Below are 15,711 nucleotides of genomic sequence, written 5' to 3' on the forward strand. Positions count from 1 at the left end.
ACATGACTTTGTGCGCCTCCGCCATCCATCACCCATGTATCCATCCACAAAGGGCGGCGCGCCTCCCTCTGCGCGAGCCTCCCTCTGCGCGAGCCTTTTGGGTGTGCGACACTTAACATGATGCGACAGTCTCACACAAAATGTGGCCCGAGAACTCCACATTAGCTTTGTTGCCTTTTAAACCATCACGGCCAAACAAACAACACAGAAAACACACGGCTGACTGTGCGTGAGGATGCGTGATTTCCCCAAACTTAACGGTGCGCGTGAAGCTTGGAAAGAAGAGGAGTGACGAGTAAAAACCGAAAGATCATTTACCTGAGCGAGTTAGCAGAGCCTGTGGCGCGTAGAGTCAGTGGTGCCTTCACTGACCCATTCCCAAATGGTCTTTGTTAAGTCCCAAAAACGCATGATTACGGACGGAAATCCCGCATCGCTGCGCACAACCGCTGTGACGTTATGGGAGATGATGAGAGCAAAGTAGCGGAGTTGTTCTCGGTGTTCCTGCTGCCTTCTGTCTTCTTCTGCGCGTAAACTGGATTCATAAAATCCCAAACGTGTGCACAAACTCTCGCCTGTCAGACTTACGAAAAGAAAGAATTCTCGTGAATGCGCGTTTCTGTTATGATTGAAAGCTTTCTTATCCCGCCAAACCTCAGATTTGTCTCAAATTAAAAAGTTCATTTCCAAATTCTAAAGCAACCTTCCGGTCATCAGGACGGGTCAGGTGTGTGCGCGCGAGGGTTTAACGGAACTGCAGATTGGGGAGAGCCTTGCGCGCGGCTCTCATCGGAGCGTCGCTGTGTCCGCGCGCAGCAACAGCCTCAGTCCTTATTTGGAAGGTCTCGCGCCGCCGTCAAGAAAGAAATTACAGCAAAGTTACTTCCGGGCTCGTTTTGAAAATAAGAGTGAAAGGAAGTGTGGAACTAAGTCGTTCGTGTTTTCACGCTTATTAAATTTTTCTCGTTAATAATTTGCATCCAAGAGACCTAGCGCAGTCACGACTAACTTACTTATGCCATTGCATCTGTGGTAAAAAGCACACAAAAGTGTAATTGACTTCCAACGGACCCATTCGTGAACGCGTAGGCCTTTTGTCTGTGGTGATCTCCCAACAAAAACACCCACCAGACGTTGTGTACTTGCTGTTGTAGTTGTTTTAATCCCTCCTTGCTGTCCCGCATCATATGTTCTGGAGACATCGCATCCTCGTGACTCACCTGTTGCTGTGTGGGCGGATACAGAAACCTCTGTCACGCAGGTGTTCCTCTGGAAATGCTTTTATTTTGAAGACAAAAGCGGCTCAACCTCCTGTCCCCCTGTTTCCACCGAGCATGGCCTTGTCTCCAAAGAAATTTCACCCAGCAGCCCCCTCTTCTGGAGTCAAGCACGTCTCAGCGCCGTGACGCCACCTGTATTCACCAAAGAGAGCAATGCATTGTGGGACTGTGGTTTTGTCCAAGTAAAGCAGCAGTCAAAGAGTCCGTGAAATTCATAAAAAATGGAGCCAAATCATGAAATGTGCTCATTGTCATCAATCATCACTCAACCAAAGCAAAGCTCTCAATGACTGATGCTTGGTGCACTCCCAATATTTCATATTTTTACTTTGGTAAATGTTTAATCTGAGCCTACCGAACGAAGTGGTCCTCCTCTCACCCTCTCCCATCAGCAGCCTGTGATGCTCTGGACATTGAACAGCGTTGTCACATGACCTGCTGGTGGTCCAATCCTGCTCATCTCACTGGGGCTCTCATATCCTTCACAAATACTGATTCCTTCTTTCCTGATCACTACTTTCTACACTTGTGTCCTTTCTTGTCAGGGCAGCACAACTCTGAATTGATCGACAAAGAGAAGAACTGCTCACTTTTTAATTTATCAATTCGATGTGTTACTTAACTTTCTCGCTTTCACATGTGAGACAGACTTCATAAACTTTCTTCATTAAAAGCTTCTGTCAAATAAAAGATAGCAAAACATGTACATGAAAAGCATCAGCTGAAGACAGAAAGATTTCCTCCAGAAAAACCCAACTGCAGCTGTATTTGACTCACCGCCGTTACTTTAGCCACTTTAGTGTCTGCTTGCTGCTCAGATCCTCCTTAGAAGTCTTGAACCACTTGCTGACTGTTGGCCCAGTTTGCTGCTTGACACGTGTGTAACCTGTGATCATATTATTATGCAGTCATCTGTCTGGTTGGCTGTAGTAAAGAATATTGATTCAAACCTTTAGCATGTGTGTATTTGTGTGTGAAGACAACTGCACCATATTTGCTGTGTGACCTTCGCAGGGAAGCATATAGTGGCTATTTTGAACGTACAAGATGTTTTTCAGCCAACGTTTAAGCAGACAGAAACAAAAACGAGCCTCTCTGATTGAACAGAAAGAACCGACACATCCTTCTGATGTGAAACCCCGAGAGATCTGAGAGGATACTTAAGCCAAGAGGCAACAAACACGACTTTCCCGATTTGCCGTAATTGTCGGCACTCCAGTCAGAAGCAAACAGACAAACAGAAGGCCATCGCACCACTTCACCAAAGTATGTCAACATTACAGATGAGCAAGTTATGAATATTTCATCAGCAGCCTTCCAGTTGTGTGTCCTGGTCATTCGTGGAAAATATCAGGGTTGAAATTGTTGGGCTGCCAACGTTCCTCTTTGTGGCACATTTACAGGCCGATTGTGCATTTTCTGACGTTCTTTCTGTTGTGATGTTCAGCCTCAGTCTGACAGCAGCAATGAGACGAGGACAGAGGAGCCGTGGTGGCATCTTAGCTAATCAAAGGCAGAAACTCCGATTCTCCCGATTCTGCACAGTCACACACATCCATGTGCTCATGAATTCATTACAGCTCAGTGGGAATGAATATGGATCATAAGCATCATTTAAGGGAGGGAAAAAGCTGAAATAAGAATCTTTAACACTTGTATATTTTGCACTGTGAAAACTAAAAAGAAAGAAAATAAATGTTTTACATGTTGTGTTCTGGTTGCTTCTGGTACAGTTTTGTACAGGTGTGCATTTTCATTGGCCAAATTTCTTTATTAAGCTTTTTTTTCATGAATACCAAACCTTTTCTAAGGTTCAGTTACATTAATAATGTCTTTTTAAGTATCAATAGTTAGATAAAATGGTGGAATGTTGTTTTGCTGCTGACAGGTTTTAGTTTGGAAGCAAGCCTGCTCAAGCGCTCCATCTTTCAGCTGCCCTCCATCCAGCTGTATCTCTAGGTTGCACCATCAGCTCCCCCCTCACCCACCACCACCACGCCTCAGCCTTTGTGCTGGCCTCCAACAGGATAAATGCATTCTGGAACTCTGTCCGCTCTGGACACACACTGATTAAATTGATATTGACTTTGCTTGGTGACGAGGCTTCAGAGCAAATGTGTGTTTCCTTTCATTGTGGCGGAAGTCTCTCTTGAGTTCTGCTGATTTCCTTCTTGGAAGAGAGGCACACAGAGGTTCAGCTGTACTGCAGGACTCTGGAGAATGCAGAGCCCTGTCATCTGCATTGCACACCATTATCAAACATGACTAATTCAGCACGTGGCCAAATGACTAAATGTGTAATTAAATATTTAAGAGGGCCACAGACTCTCCCCCCACCTCACACTCGGCCTGTGTTGCATTCCTGCAGCACCAGGAGCTTCTCTCTCTCCCGCCTCGGCCTTGTGTTGCTGGTAAAATATGATTTGGGATTTAAAGAACAGAAACAAATTGTGTCATGGTCTTCTTTTTTAATGATTGGTTTAAAGGTCTGAGTGGAGCATAAAGAACAGAAACACAAGCTGAGCGTAACCTCTGATGTTCAAAGCTTCGATTATTGGGAGGGTTCCATTGGCTCACAAGCTTTTCATAATTCTCTTTTGTCCTAAAATCCAGCATTACACAGACCAGCTCAGACGCTGTTCTGCTTCAATGCAGATGCATCAGCAGTTGATGCCTTTAATTGCCAGACTGTTTTTTCAGATACAGATTATTGAAAGTGTAACAGAGATGGAGGATGGAGTGAGCTGGGACGTGGCTCCAGTGGATGGAAGGAATGTGCTTGTACTGCATCTGATCCCAGGAAGTGTTAGCATGCCTTCATTGTTGGTGACTATAAAGGTTAGACGCTCCATCAAGGTGATAGTGTCTACTAAGAGGAAAGCTTCAGATAAACGATAGCTGAAATGGGGGGGAAAAAGGGTGAAAATATTGGTCTAAAGCTGCTTCTGTGCTATATGAAAACATGCTAGTATAGTGTGTGCAACAAGAGTGTTGTAGAAAATATCGAATATAGAAATGTTGTGTTTGGATATATTGTAGAAAGTGTTCAGGTGGCACTCCAAGACAAAAGATGTTTTCAGAAAATACATTTAAAACAGGTGGTTGTGATGATGTGATTCAAACTGTCATTGGGGAAGTTCAATACATTTATGAATCACTATTAATATGAAAGACTCCAACTCCAGCTCTGCTGTCACATACTGCCAGCTCTGCATTTGGGGTAGTTGGATCCCAATGATTCTGCTGCGTCCTGACATCAGTCATTTGTCATTTATGGATGCCACGATGCTGACTCGTCAAGGAAGTAGAGCCAAAAAACCAGCCAAAGGATTCCTGATGGTAGTTCCAGGTTGTTTTTTGAGTAAATGTTCCAGTTAAACCTGTCAAACACGGGTGACAGGTTCTCAAAATGGATGAAACGAGGCATCTGAATGAGGGCAATTGGGGCATTAGGAGATGGGTGCACCAACAAAAGTCTTGCTAAAGGTCACCAGGCCCACAATCTTCTGAAGAGACTTCATGGTGCAGGGGCAAGGAAAACCAGTGCCTGTGTCCACCCTAGTAGGTGCTCCTTGTGGATTAACATGGTATCCCAGGAAGGCGATGGATGGTTGGTAAAACTGGCGCTTGGTGGGATTGATATTAATTCTTTGCTCACCGAGCCGCTCAAACAGCTGCGGAGGTGCTCCTCTGCATACGCACTGGCATTGTCAGCAGAGCTTACAGGACAGAGTCTAACAGAGGCTGAATGAATGTACTGCCTCTCTAAGGTCAAAGGCCATTTGCAGGAATTCTAAAATAGGCCAAAGGGCACAATGACAGCTACTTTTGGCACATCCCATGGCTGGATCTACACCTGCTGGCATCTGTGGACATGGTCAACCTTGGAAAGATATAAGCTGCTACCAAGCAGCTGTATGTGAAGAACAGGGTACAGGCCAGTGGGTGTGGTGTCACCCAAGTGAGGGAAATTGCCACAAGGGTGCCAAATGGCATCGGCATTAGTCACCATTTGTAAGGGGGAGGTCTGAGTGGCGTGGACCTGGTGAGATCAGCAAACCTAGATAAGAGTCCTTGATATGGGACCCTTATGGCAGGTATCTTTCATAACTTTTAAACCTCTCAAAGTTACACCTTTGTGCCCATCTGCTCTCCGTGCCTCTAGTCCAGTCTACTGCTTATCAAGTAACCCAAAAGTCTTGTAGGTCACGATTCAGCTCCTATCTGCACCAACTTGAGACTGGACAGGTGGAAAGGCTTCAATGTGAACACAAAACAACCATCAATAGTGAATGCTAAATTCACTAATGCATGTGCCCAAAGGAACACCTGGAGCAGGCGGAACAGAAGTGCAGACTCAGCACAGTAAGCATCAGGGACGTCCAGCTGAGAGACAGAAAGAAACTGGTACTGTGCCAATTAATAGGCAGCATCCAGGTGCAGCCCATCAATCCAATCAGGACCTGCAAGGCACTGAGAGGCAAAGTCAGAGAGACCCCTAGTGTCCAGGAGGGGACACTGGGGTCGTCACATCTACAGTGGAACAGAAATCTGTTTCATCCTCTTTACGTTTGAAAGTGTGAGATTTCTTACATATTAATTGGTTCAGATAACATTAGCTTATATTGGGGCCATATGAAATGTTTTCAGTGCCTCCATTTGTACATTTTCCTAAATGTATCCTGGTGAAGTCTTTGAAATCACTTTGTTAAACTTTCCAGCTTTATGCAGTTCAACAGGTAGATCTTTGGAAGCTCATTCTGGTGAAGCATGGCTCTCTGTAGCATAGTCTCCTTCTGAAGACAGACTGAGTGGTTTTAGCAAAGTACCTCTAACATTTAACCCTTTCAACCCAACACCAGAAATGAGAGGGATATAAGGTCATATGTTGCTACAATTTATGGGTTTGTTTTTTTATTTCTAAAAATTGCTTAAGTTAGGATTTTCAGAGTCAGAAATTACCTCCAGGTGGCGTTTTTACCCTTTTTCTTTTCTCTTTTGGTGACCACACTGCAGCAATGACATGAAAACCACCCTCCCAACAGATAACCTGCTGCTACAGAAGCATCACTGCGGTGTTTCCCAGGGCTGTCTCTGACACAGCCACACTGTAGAGTTTTCACTCATGTGATATGTCTGCATCGTGTCTGAGCCCCAAAATGGCTGCCAAAGCTGTGTCGTCCAATGTCCATAAGCAGTTTAACTTTTTGCTCTGCCCTTAGTGTGTGAGCGTGAAAAAGTGAACCTACGCCTTTGTGGCGATGCTCTTACCACCATCAGAGGTAAGTGAATGTGAAGCTGCTCAGGGTTTGTTGTCCATGTAGACTTCAGGGGGTCTTTACATTGGGGTAGCACAGCTCTCGTACCTGTTCTCTCATCGCCTCGTTGGGGGCCTCAGCTTATGTCAACACGTGCTGTTAGCTATGACTCTTATTGTTTTCTGAATGTGGTATGGATGTGTTGAAACCTGGGTTTGCTGGGTCGGTCTCTCCCTTAAACTTTCCGGACCAGCTCAAAGAGGTTTTAATCAGGCCATGTTGTGAGAACAATTTGATCTAACATTGGCCCCATTTAAAATATTTCCATCACTTGTCTTAACTTAAACTCATCTGAAGCAGCAAATGGATGCATGTTTGAATGCTTCCAACCCTTTTTTGCATATAAATTGATTTTAAAGGCAGAAAGGTCTGATTTTTGTGAAGCTGTTTCTCTCTGTGTCATTATCTTTCAGGTGACCTGCTGTGATGTTTTCCTCACTGCAGTAAAATTCAGGAGCTCCAGAGAAAAACACAAGAAAATGTCAACAATGAAAAGAGAAGGAAGTGCTTCTTTAGTTTAAGACGAGCACAAGAAACGCTCAGGTTATGGCTGCGAAGCTGCTGGTGTCTTTCACTGAAGGGAAATTACGTATTAGTTAAGCCACCGGGAGCTCATTTCCCTAAATCTGCTGTGGATAGAGGCTCAGAGGAAGAGAATTATACTTTCAGCCGACCCCCAGCTGTGATATTCCCCCTGGCAGATGCAAACATGGACCATACTTTAAGTGACCTTCATCCCAGTCTTTGCCCTGTATCTAGACTTGCTTTATAGACGGATGAGCACATGTCCACAAGCAGGAAACATGAGCAACATTCAGTGTAACACATGACTGATTTTATGCTTTTCCACACATTGGCACTTATGCATGTACGAATGAATGAGCGAAGGAATGACTGCACCACTTTCTACACTAATATCTACCTGTGAAGCCAAACAAATCTGCATCTGCTGCATCACCACGGCTGCAGAGCCCTGCAGCTCCAGCGTGCAGTAACCATCTGATCCCTCACTCGTGTCCCAGTCTTACTCCAAGAAATGGTCAAATTTAAATCAGTGTTTCCTTTAAATATTTGTTAAAAGCAGAATGATGAATTTATAGTTAGGTGCTATTAAGAACAAGTGTTTTAAAAAGTGCTATTGTCATATAAGCAATTCCCATACATTTAGCGATAGCTTAACCATGGTCTTTCATTCTGCACTGACACATTCATATCATTTTAGACATGGATCCCCTCAATGGACGCTACACTATTTCTATAGTGGCCAGCAAGAGACACAATACTTGTTAATGTTTGTCAATATCAGTTGTGATTTGAAAAGGAAATGATTTATTACAATTCCCAGCACAATCTTCTAAAGAGAAACCGTTAGCTCTCAAATCGGGAAGCACTCCTGACGTAGAAATTCATTTGCAGATGAATTCAGATCAGATGTTGCCAGGATCAGGCTAAGTTCAACTCCAACAAAGGACGCTACACAACTGTACCGTAAAGAGAAATCTAGGCGTTACGCTGTTCACCCAGCAGGCATCTACATTAAATGCACCTGTATCTCAATCCAAAGGCATTGGCTGAATTAATTTGTGGTTGGCCAACAGCTAAAGGGGTGTTTACTCATAAAGGTGTCACCTGTAGGTTATGTCTGTTCCCAGTAAACCAAAACATTGTGTTCCAAAAGTGCATCCAGGGCGGATCTTTGTCTACTGTACAAACGGTCAACATAATGGCTGTCATCACCAGTACCGACCGGTACACGGTTAGGTTCAGGCTTCTTTAGATAGAATCATATGGGCCATGTGCTGTTTGAGTTTAACTCTGGTTACGAGCTTCTTTAGTGTCTTTGTTTGGCCAGAACAACAAAATGGGGACCCTAACCACAAAGCACATTCAGCTCAGCTGAAGTCCTGAGTGTAAAAGCCATACAGCATGGGGCTGAGCAGGTGACTTTGGGGGCACCAGTATTGAGGGTGATGGAAACAGAGGTAGAGTCGCCAACCCTAACCACCTGTGCGCAACCTGTGAGGAAATTGTGGATCCAGGCACACAGGGTTATTCTGTCCCATGTCTCTTAGCTTGATAAACAGTCTCCCAGGATGTGTTGTAATGAAAGCTGAACTAGTCCACAAACAGAAATATCAGGTAGTTTCCCTGCTTCCTGTCCAAATGGGTGTCATCTGTGGACACCAAACCACTTCACAACTACTGAAGGTTCACCTCCTGCCTGAGCAGAACTTCTAGAGTCCTTGTTTAAATTCCAGTATGATAAAAATGGCAAGGTTTCCAAAATAGGACCCTCTGGCACAGCCTTAGAAGCTTGCATGCAAGGAGTCTCCTTGGTCAGACAGGAGATGTGTTGGGGCATGATTGGCAAAGCTTGCATCAGGTTCGCTTTATTATATTCCCCCATCACAATGAGTGCAGCTTCCTGGTGTTAGTCTTGAGTCACAAGACGCACATCACATAGTCCTGACGATGCCATGCCAAGGTCCACACTGTAGACCGCTGTGGTGATGACCAAGCTGAAGTCTCAAGGAAGGTAGAATGCCAAGCACTTGATGTTCATAGGGGGGCTGATCGGGAGCAAAAAACAAATTTACCACATTTTGACCTCCGTCCTTCTTATGCAAAACAGAATTGAAGTCAGTGATGTGATTGCTGTTCCAGTAACACATTGGATGTTACAGTCCTTCACATCCTGATGAAAAGCCACTCTTGCTGACAGGTCACCCACAGGTCATCATGTTGTCTTCCCCTCTACGTAGTATCTCACTTGGCCATTACAAAACCTGCAAAGGTTTAAAATGTAAGTGGCATCTTATTCCTGATGTTCACTAGCAATTCACTGCTGTTGACAGCTAAGGCAGCTGCCTTATGTACAAGAACACAATGAAAATTAAATTTAAAAAAAGAGCCAAACGGTAGCAGCCCCATCCTGTAAGGTCTTGATAAGTGAACCCTGCACACCAAACAGCATTTATTGAGAGTGTCACTCAATAGACTGAAAGGAGCATCTCAGTTCCTGCGCTCATCATCCGGTCCACTCTCTACATATCCAACCATGGCCATGATGTCTGAGGACTTCTGCAGTTGACATGACTCAGTGGAGGGTGTATGTATATGTGGTGAAGAGAAAAGGTACAAGAATAGTTCAGACACACAGCTCTGCAAATATGACAGCCATTGTCTGCCAATCTGATTGGCTGTCCGTGTGGTTAGGACAGTCTCTTCTCGCAGGTACATGGACACAAAAATATGTGTGTTCTATATCTAGAGTTAGGGTTTAGAGTTAGGGTTTAGAGTTAGGGCTAGAGTTTAGGGTTAAGGTTAGGATAGGGTTTATGGTTAGGGTTAGGGTTAGAGTTAGGGTTTAGAGTTAGGGTTAGAGTTAGGGTTACGGATTAGTTTTAGGGTTAGGGTTTAGGGTTTAGGGTAAGTATTTAGAGTTAGGGCTAGAGTTTAGGGTTAAGGTTAGGATAGGGTTTATGGTTAGGGTTAGTTTTTAGAGTTAGGGTTAGGGTTTAGAGTTAGGTTTAGGGTTAAGGACTAGGGTTCGGGTTAGGGTTACTCACTCAGAAGGATGACTGTTCCTGGAGGACAGAAAGAGGGCAGGGAGTGTAGCATTTCCTGCTACACCAGCATTTGGCTAGCTCAGAAACATTGGTGGATTTAGAAAAATGTATACCCATATATAGCTTTGTCTTGAAGAGTCTTTCCTTCCAGATTCCAGTACTAACTTCTTACTAGTTTCCAGGCTTCATTTGATTAGTCGGAACTGTTGAGTTGAGTAATAAAGACTAGTTATAGCTTGACAAAGCTAGCTCAATCACTCGTTTGTTTCGTCTCACACCTGATCGAACATTTGCAGGTGATGTGGAAGCTCCTGTGAGTTGTTTCAACATGTTGACTCAGGTTATGGCACCACCTACAGTTATGGGGTGTTGTAGATAAATGACAACTATTATTTTGGCTGTTTTCATCAACTGAAATAAAAAAAAATTCACTTTCAGCCTAAAAGTTATTGTGGATCACTGAAGTCTTTAATTGATGTATTGTGTGATAGATTGAAGCTCTTTTTTTAAATTTAAAAATCGTTTCCTTCCTCACACACTCATCCATAAATTTTTCTGCACTCCCACTAATCTGCTGGATTATGTTATTCTGCATCTACCTGTGTTCTTTGATTAGAGCCAAGAGCTTAAGCACTGAAAACGGGCTGGGATTATGTCCCAGCAGAGTGTTTGATGTTCGCCTGTTAATGAGGCTGGCAGCAGAAAGCCGTCTCGCTCCAAACCTTTCCTTCTATGCTGATGTGGTGCTGCAGCCATTTTAAAAGCTGTTATTACACAGCAACTGCAGTCATTCGTGCATGTCCACTCCTGCATCAATTTTGGGTCACAAATGGGTCATAGAGTGTTTATGCATTGCTAATCATTTTTTTTAGCTTATGGCTATGCTGAATAGAGAGGCTTTTTCAACAGTAAACATCAAGTCCTTACAAAACATTCAAACACAGACACACATATGCAGCAGATGTGTGCTGCAGCTTGTAGAAAAGATTAAAAGAACCAAAGTTGCAGTAAGCCGTGACAGAGGGTTTTTTTCAGACACTCACTACTAAATCTGTCTTTCCCAATGTAAGAATTAGCTCAAATAGAACACTTTAGTATTTACATTTAAAATTTTTATTTCATGATTATTTCTTAAAGCTGCAATGGAAAAAGCAGAAGTAAATCTGAAGTATGCACCATACGAGGATGATGTTTCTACCATCAAAACCAAAACCATGCACTCTGGCAGAATGCTGAGGCCAGATCACTTTTAGGAGCCTCCAGAAATGCTCCCAGAAACAGAAATAAACTGGTGTGAACCTCTCCGTTCCCCAAAACCACAACAGAGGGCAGCAGTGGGGTTCTGCATCAACAATGTGCTCATTCAAACAAGTGGACAAGATTGATCCGACAAAGAAATCATCAGTCAGCTGTACCAATTGTGCTGCAAATCCTAAATTTGCTGAATTCCCAACAAATATTGAAAAAGCACATCAATATTGGAGAGAATTATAGAGCTGAAAGGCTCTGACATCACATTTGAATAGTGATGTCACATTGCTAAAAAAATCCAGGCTGAGAAACAGCTTCTGCCCCAAAGATGTCCAACTCGTGTCAAACATCGTACCAGGAACTTTCAATATTAGGCACCTTCCGTCTGATATATGCATCTTACTTTGTAATCAGATGTAACTTGCTCAGTGCGTGGGAGTGTGAAGGTATTTAATTCTGAGTGCTGAGAAGTGTGTGGATGAAGAGACATGTGCAAGGCTATGCCTATATGTGTACACTGTGCAAACTGTCTTAGACGAAAGAGCACCATTGTGGGAGATGCGTGGCAATATCTGAAATTTAGGATGTCCACCTCACAATGTGACAGCTGCTACGACCTCTGTCTTCTAACTAACCAATAGAAATGCAGCAGGAAATTATGCAATGACTACCATGACACTGGTGCTAGGCAAACATTGAATTAGCAGCTTGCAATGGAGGTGAAAAACACCAAAAGAAGTTGGTGGATTACATGAAAAGAGGCAAATTTTGTTGCAGTGTGGAAACAGAAGCTTTACCTCCTTGCAGTGTCATGATTGTTAAAAATAGAGGTAGCGTGGAAAGAGATCACGGATCAATTGCAATGCAGAGGTGAGCAATCTAGCAGTCACCAAACACACGCATACACACATACTGGAGTAGTAAAGTTAGTTTAGATTAATTCCTAATGAGACCCGCTAAGTTCTGCTCCACTGTTGGGGGAGTTAGAACATGTAAAGCTTCCCTGAACACTTTGTTGCATCCAAAACTGAATGGAAGTGAAATGAAAAAACATTTCCTGACTTTTGGAACACTTGTGTATTGTCTCATCAGGCCTTCAGCATTCTGGATGTGTGTGTATGTGTCTGTAAGTTGATGAAATAATGCTGCTACCGCCCAGGCAACCACACACATTTTAACGATCTGTTCCTTTGCAACAAATTGTGTTTGCATCAAAAATTACAACAAAACTGTGAACAGCTGGACCATTTTTTGGTGTCACTTTCTTGTTACTTCATGTGAGTGGTGGGTTGTTTGAAGTAAGTGTTGCACCATTTAGAATGGAAATCTCTTCAACTGTTTTTCACAGAGTGGCGAAATAGGTTCAACATGGATGTTGCCCTCCTTGAACTGCCACCGTTCTGTGGAGAGGTTTGTGTGCCTCAATGTGACCAGGAGATATTATGGCCCAGGTAGGATCTTCCAAGGCAAACACGTCCGAAGTGATGGCCAGAATAAGGGTGGCTCATAAACTCACCATGGAAAGTAAACAAACAAGTACATTTATGTTGCTCAGACTGGCATCACCGCTGTTCAACCATGAGCAAGGCATGGGTTGGGACTCGCAGGTGAGTGACTGATGTCTGGTTCTCTTTCCATGGTACACAGCCAATCTCAGCCTGAAATGGCAGTGTGGGTCTAATTTCCAGTAGGCTGACCGCCCGCAGGAAAGTCCACGAGGAGCCATTGCAATATGGTTAGGGTGACAGTCATGGCTGAGGGTGTCAATGACCCAATTCTCTCAGCAAAACTCTGGCTATAGTGACATGGAATGAAGAAGCCTGAGCTTTTGCTGGAGGTTAAGAGGCTACTGACTAGAAAAAGTTAGACTCACCTCCACGCACAGCATCGGCTCTAGCTCCTTGAAATGAGTTGGATAATCCACTATGCTGGAGTTTCCCAGAGCGAGAGGTGGCCGCTGGTGTGGGCTTACTTATAGCTCCCCTGCTTAGCGTTGAAGAGGGTTGCCTCACAGTGCCTTGAAGCTGGGAATAGATTGCTTGCCGTTGTTTGTGTCTATGGGCCAAACAGCAGTACAGAGTATCCAGCTTTCTTGGGTTCCCTGGAAAGGGTACTTGGGAGTGCTTCGACTGGGAAATCCAGTGTTTTACTTGAGAAATTCAGTGCTCACATGGGCAATGACTGTGTCACATTTGGAGGAAAGACCTTGCCTATCTGAAGTGGGTGGTGTTTTGTTGTTGGATGTGCAACCCTCACCCTAATCCCTACCCTAACCTTATCCCTATCCTGACACCTGTTTGAGCATAAGAACTTCACCCAGATTCTGAGGGAGGCTGGGGATGTTGAGTCGAAGTGGGTCATGTTCTCTTCCTCGTGGTGTAAGTAAGGGGTTGCTTTAAGCCAAAGGAGTCCTGTGTGTGCCTATGAAACTCCCAACAGGGTTGAAGGGTAGTGTTTTGGAGGAGTTCAGGGAGGCCACAGAAAAGGACTCTTAGTGGACCTCACAAAATTCTGGAGAGCTTTGTTGGGGCTTTCTCAGTTGACACACCTCCACTGTAGCAGTCAGGGACAGTAAGAACGGCAAACCTGGGCAACTCTTTAAAAATGGGGGAAGAGAGAATATGTTCCAACAGCAGGGGGGTCACACTTTTCAGCTTCCTTGGGAAGGTCTTCACCAGGTTGTTTGAGAGGAAAGCCACAGATTCAGTCGAACAACCCATTTTTACGTCCTGATCGTGGAACATGGGACCAGCTGTATAACCTCTGCAGGGTATGCTTTGGTTCAACATGTGTTTCATAGATTATGAGAAGATATTCAAACCTGTCCCTTAGGCATCCTTTGTTGGGTGCTCTAAAGTATGGGGTTGTGACCCTCTGCTGAGTACCAAGTGAAGTGGTAGATAAGTGAATAAAATATTGTTAATTCTCAACCTCAAACCAGTGTAGGTGGGAAAGAACATATAGACCACCATACATTTAAACATAAAGATTGTTTTAATACTGATCCAGCTCTGATCTGGATCGAACGTGCTCTTTCAGAGTCTGTAGGGGATAAAAACCTGGCAAACTATCAAATCACATAGTTTTAAGGCAGGAATTTATTGGAAAAAGGAGGAGGAGGAGGAGGAGGAGCCACAGACAGAAGTTGTCTGAATGGTAAATGTGAATTCACAGTTCCCAGCCATGAGGTGTGCTACATCAGCATAAACAGGCACATTAACAAGGTCAAAGTCAAGAGTCTTTACAAATAGAACTTTTCTTCTTTTCAACATTTTTTGAAAATCTCTGAAGGAGTTTTTTCTTGGTTTTTTTTCTGCTGTTCTGGTAGAGAGAAGCAGCAATAAGCTGAAGAAGAAGCAGGAAGGTCACTGCTGCTCTAAAATAAAATGCAGCAGTTTTATTTTAGATGGCGGTGGAAGGTGTCTCCATGCATCTGTGCTTCTGTCTGTGTTTTAATGCCGAGTCGGTCCTTTGAATTGTTTTAAATCAGTCCTATTCATAATTGAAAAGCTACTTTTCCGACTTTTGTACAAAAATAAAAACTTTATGAGCATTTCATGCATGACTTGTTATGCTAATAATAAATAAGTTAAATGTGGATATCGCCCGCAGTTTCCCTTCAGTCTCAGGATGGAAACAGGCCATTCAAACAGGAGGAAAACAGAAGATGCTAAACTGGGCACGCATTCAATTTAATATTACCTTTACAGCCTCTTAGAACTCAGATTAGACCAACTGACATCATTGCTTTGTGTCCACATCATAGCAGATCAGACGTTAGTTCTGCACATGAGGCTGCTTTAATGTCCTGTCATGAGAGATTTAATGGTTACATTCAGGGAGAATGACAAGTATCTGTCTCTTTCCTGATTATTTCTTTTTAACAGATTTTACCAGAATTAAAAGTTTGGGGGTGAGACCAAGATCTAATCATGTGAAAACAGTTCAGTTTTGAATGATTATAACATTTGCCCACTTGTTAAATCATGACTTAACTGTGATTTGTCACCCACAGGTTGGACAGGACTCAGAATGACCTGCCAAGACTGACACAAGACTGAGACAAGACTGACAAAGCCGGCCCAACAGATGCATCTAAACATTTTTAAGAGTGTTGGAGTCAGCGTCAGTGTCAACAGCCAGACTGTATCACTGACCTGCTGGATAAAGAAACCACTGAAACAGAACCTTCCCAAACAAATCAGAAGCAAAATGATGAAGATCTATTAGTCTGAACTGCTACAGCTGTTTCTGAGGCTTTGGGACTTATTGAACCACATTCAGAAGCATCTT

General features: G+C 43.6%; 1 protein-coding gene across 8 annotated transcripts in view; it reads right to left on the bottom strand.

The window, feature by feature from the left end:
- adgrb1a (adhesion G protein-coupled receptor B1a) overlaps nucleotides 1-808 on the bottom strand; it is a 67,069-nt gene extending 66,261 nt beyond the window's left edge. For all 8 annotated transcript variants that reach the window (XM_029839104.1, XM_029839105.1, XM_029839099.1 and 5 more), the window contains exon 1: nucleotides 319-808. The gene's annotated coding sequence lies outside the window, so the exon portion shown is untranslated. The remainder of the gene's footprint in view (nucleotides 1-318) is intronic.
- Nucleotides 809-15,711: the final 14,903 nt, after the last annotated feature.

This window comes from Takifugu rubripes, chromosome 7 (assembly GCF_901000725.2).
Source record: "Takifugu rubripes chromosome 7, fTakRub1.2, whole genome shotgun sequence".
In the NCBI taxonomy this organism is placed as follows: domain Eukaryota; kingdom Metazoa; phylum Chordata; class Actinopteri; order Tetraodontiformes; family Tetraodontidae; genus Takifugu; species Takifugu rubripes.